Genomic DNA, 4,651 nt, shown 5'->3' on the forward strand with positions numbered 1-4,651 from the left:
TAGCTGATTCACGTCTACAGCAAGTTCATAAAATTAATTGAAAACTTGTATCAACCAAAGCATTGTTTATATTTGCTCAACAATGATTTTATTCAACTAACAATATTGTCCACTCAAGGTAGTCGTTTTGTAATTATTAACAAATATACATTTGTCCCAACTAGAAGGCTCAAGTAAATTGCAGATTTTCGTGAACTAGATATTTATTTCGCCATATCCAACTATGCCACTTGGTCACTATAACCAAATCTTGGTTATTATAACTAAACCTTTTTCTGAGTGTATAGTTCCATAAACAAGGTTTTTTTTTTTATTAATTTGACTAAAAAAAATTGAGGAAGATGCTTCCGCCTGTGAAACGATCTTGCTTATTGCAAAAAATGCCGCACGTGCGATACGCATGCAATATTTAGCCTGTTCCAATAGCAGTCCGGTTTACAGGATTTAGTCAGAACTTACAGGAAGTCGTTCCTATTGACATAAAACCTGTAAGTGGGAACACATTTGAGAGAGTAACTGAGCAACTGTTCCTAGTCAGAAGTTACAGGATTTAGTCCGGAGTTTCTTTTCCTGTAAGTTCACGAAAAGTGTCAAACGATCAGCTGATTTGCATGTGCAAGCAAAAACTAACAGCGGTAGAAGCAAAGTACCTTATATTTGTAAAAAAATGGAAGTAAACAACGAAATGTTTGAATATGTATAGATTTTAGTAATTATTTAGTGATATTTCAGCTAAATCAGTGTTGTACAAATGACATGTAAACAAACCGACTGACGTTTTTACAGGAAATAGTGCTTTTTGCGTTCCTATGCACTTCTGCATCTGTTCTCCTTTTACTCTCAGTTGAGAGAGTAAAATTGTAGTTTGACAGTTCCACAGGTTTTAGTCCGAAGTTCAAAGGAACAGACTAATTATATCGCAGCGGTGTCGCTGTCGTGCAAGTGTGTACAGTTTTCATCGCTTCCTACCAATTCCCACGTACTCAGCATGCCGATGTCATATCGTATCGCGTATCGTATCGCATCGCATATCGTATCGCTTCACGATTGATAGAATAAAAAGGTTGCGCCGATCTCGGACCGCTATTCCTCTCTTAACGAATTTGACAGAATCGTTGTTTGCATGACGTCACACTGGTGCAACTTGTTTACGTTTTCCTTGCAACATTTTTGCTTATTCTTCCATTCTTGCTCACGTTTTGGCATTTCTCTCTCGCAATTGCACCAGTGTGACGTCACACAAAAGTTATTCTCAAAAATCCTCTCTGATCGGCGCAATCTTGTATTCTATCATTCTTGGTATCGCTTATGTGCACCGTGCCTAAAACCCCACTCTGCTTTGCGAGCTTCCTTTAGCCTTTTCTCCATTATTTACTTGCTGAAAGGTTAAAATCTATATTATTGCGCTTTATTTTGACTTGAGCACTGTTATGTTCCATTTATTCGTTTTCGTCCCTGTTTTTGTTTCATATCGAGCAAAGCATTGCTATGTTCGTGTGAATGTGATACAGCGTAAGATGTGCAAACCAAAAATGTTGCTTTTACCTATGTACAGATACCCATATATAAATCTTACATGGTTTATTTAGATGTTTTTTTCTGAGGCAAATATGGTTCTATTTGCATTATAAGTCTATATATGTATCTATATATAATCGTACAGAGACAATTTACTTTCAAAATAAGGATCTGGATATAAAACTTTGCACAAACATTTCAGATTTAAGAATCATTCGATGTACATATTCGTCAGAAAGATTTTTAAAATTTTACATTCAGCAATTTTAAACTGTAATAAAACTGAATCTCACACATGCATTCGCATTTTCACCAGTTTTGAACAATTTCATTTCTTTATTCAGCCCAATTCTGAATATTCGCGAGGATTTCATTTCTCGCGGATTTTACTTTTCTCGAGAATAAAATCCTCCTATTCGAAACTGCCAGGGAACAGCATTTTCCCCGAAAATTTGGGAGTGTGTTTCGCATAAAAGAGTATTTCAGATTTAAGTTGTTAATAAATTAGTGCGCGGAAATTTCAAATCCGTATTTTAAATTAAAGCTCAATCTTTTAAATACACGGGTAAGTTGAAAGATTTTAATTTAGATCGCGTGTTTTCTTGTAATAACCCGAAATAAGTGGACAAATAGCATAAGAGTACCCTTTGCTAAATCCAGTTGCCACTGTACATTTTGGAAGCCACATTATTAATAAAGTAGTGCTCCGGAAATTTAAAGATTAGTACTAGATTAAAATTTAGTCTTTTAACTACACATGTGAGTTGAAATATTTTGATTTCAATCGCGCGTTTTCATGTAATAAACCAAAATAACCTAGCTTCCATTAGGCTTATTAAGATTTCTACCTGTTTCTCATTTGTTGTTTTGGAACTAAAATGAAAGGTTTAAATGTTTTATTACACCAATTTTCCTTTAAATTGTAATTAACTTACATTTTTGTAGCAGTTCCCTTCTAAAATACCGGTGAAAATTCTCCCAGAATAACGGGATCAATTCTCCTCCTTTTTGACAATCGTAATACCTATTTTTTCCCGAAATACATTTTCCCTTTTTCGAAGATCGTTTAGAATAGGAGAATAGGGAAAAGAGGAAAAATCCTCAGGGAATTTTTATTCATGATAGGAGGAAAGAGAAATGAGGAAAAATTCCTAGGGAGTTTTAATTTAGAATCGGGCTGATTATCAATTTTTTATGGTTTTAAAATGCTGGAAAACTTAAAAAATCCTGGCGGGCGAACTGAGGGAACGGTAAAGTATTTTAAACTCTCGATAAATATACGTTTCAGAGAATCTGGTTATTTCAATTTTCTCTTGCGGTTTACAGAAGGGCGAGAACTACGGTTGCTAGACGTACTGATTTTATCAGTACAGTACTGATTTTTCAACTCTTGTACTGATTTTATTCTTTCTTCAATCAGTACGCTAATGTCCTGATTTTTCAAAATTTGTACTGATTTGTACAGAATTTTCAATTCAAACAAAATACTTTAGGGTTTTATTAAGGTTTTTACATAACGTTGGAACTTCCTTAAACTGTACTGTAACAAGTAATTTTTAAGCAAAAAACAAAACCGACTCCAATTCTGATATAAAAATTTGAGATGATCGATAATTTCTTCACGATCCAATTATCGGATCTAAACAAAATTAGTATGGGGCCACCCTTATGGTACCATCTTTCTGAATTATGCGGTAACATTCATACACAAAAAAATAAAAATAAAATATTGCGACGAACTGATAACCTCCTCATTTTTTGAAGTCGGTTAAAAAGTAAAAAGAAACTAGTTTAATTATACTTGACATTTTTCCGATAATGTTTGATATGCCCAAGGAATTAATACAACAAAAAGGTCAATCGTTTTATGGGCATATCGCCGGGTCGTTACGTACCAGTTGCGATAATATGATGGAGCTTAAATTATTTAAAATGAAGGCTGGCATTTTTTTGTCGAGTCTTGTTAAGTAGTTATCTCGAAAATAACTCTCATTTTAATAACAACAAATTTGAATATTCGAATGGCTTTTTCCTATAAGTTACAATTCGTTTTTCACAATTTACTGACATTGTAAAAGAGTTTAGCATATAAGATATAGAGTTAGATACTTTTTTTATCTAATTCTTAGTTTTTTAAAGTCTTTGCTTAGTTGAGAAAATTAATTTAAGCCATGAGGAATTATAGATATGTCCTTAAATAGAGGTATTTTTCTACAGTTTGCAATTTTGTAATGCTGTTTTTTTTTAATACCACATTCAAACGAAGCAACTGAGAGGATTATAAGTATAAAGTTTGCTACCAGGCGCAAAGAGCGAAACCGGCTTCTAATTAATATTTTTATTATAAGCTTTTATTTAACTTGGTCATCCCGCGCAAATCGCGGAAATTTCCAATCGATTTTAAACTGACTTCCCGACAAGTTAGAGACTTGAAATTTTCAGCATAGTTCCAATCACGATGGCAATGCAATTTGAAATATAAATGAATTTCCCATATGGTCCAGGGGTCTTGATTCAAAGGCGGTCAAAATATAGTAAGATTTATGGCTAACAGAGCGTAATTTGCCAAAGAACGTAAAACCACTATAAAATTGTTAAAGCTGCCGTCGCGCCGTGGCGGTAGTGTAGCAAAGCTATTTGTAGCAAATTCTAGACTCCAGATGTCGCCCCGCCAGAAGAAGTTAAATTTTGCGCCTAAATATATGCCATGCTACAGCGGAAATGGACGACACGCAATTTTTTTTAAATAAAATTAACTGCTGCTATATGTACTATGTATGTTTATACAAAACAAAAGCAAACAACATTTTACTTGCCATGTCTTCTGTTCTCTGTCATTGCAAGTTGAATTATTTTAATATCTATTGCAAAATTTTGTACATAAAATAAAATAACACTTTTTAATATACAACGCTTTTATAAATGGACTAAAAATTATAAAATAAAATAATGTAAAAAAAATATTTTTTAAAAACAAGCTTTTATTTAACCTGTACAATCAAAGGAATAAAATGAAGTAGAGTAACAAAAGATTTTTTAGAAAGATAATTTTGTCAAAACTGCACAAAAATGAATAAAATAAAATAAGTTAAGGTCTCGGTAAAGTTACTAAAAGCCATTTAGTGAAAGGGGT

The sequence above is a fragment of the Rhagoletis pomonella genome, unplaced genomic scaffold, assembly GCF_013731165.1.
Source record: "Rhagoletis pomonella isolate Grant_MI unplaced genomic scaffold, Rhpom_1.0 Rhpom_scaffold_00016, whole genome shotgun sequence".
Classification (NCBI taxonomy): Eukaryota; Metazoa; Arthropoda; class Insecta; order Diptera; family Tephritidae; genus Rhagoletis; species Rhagoletis pomonella.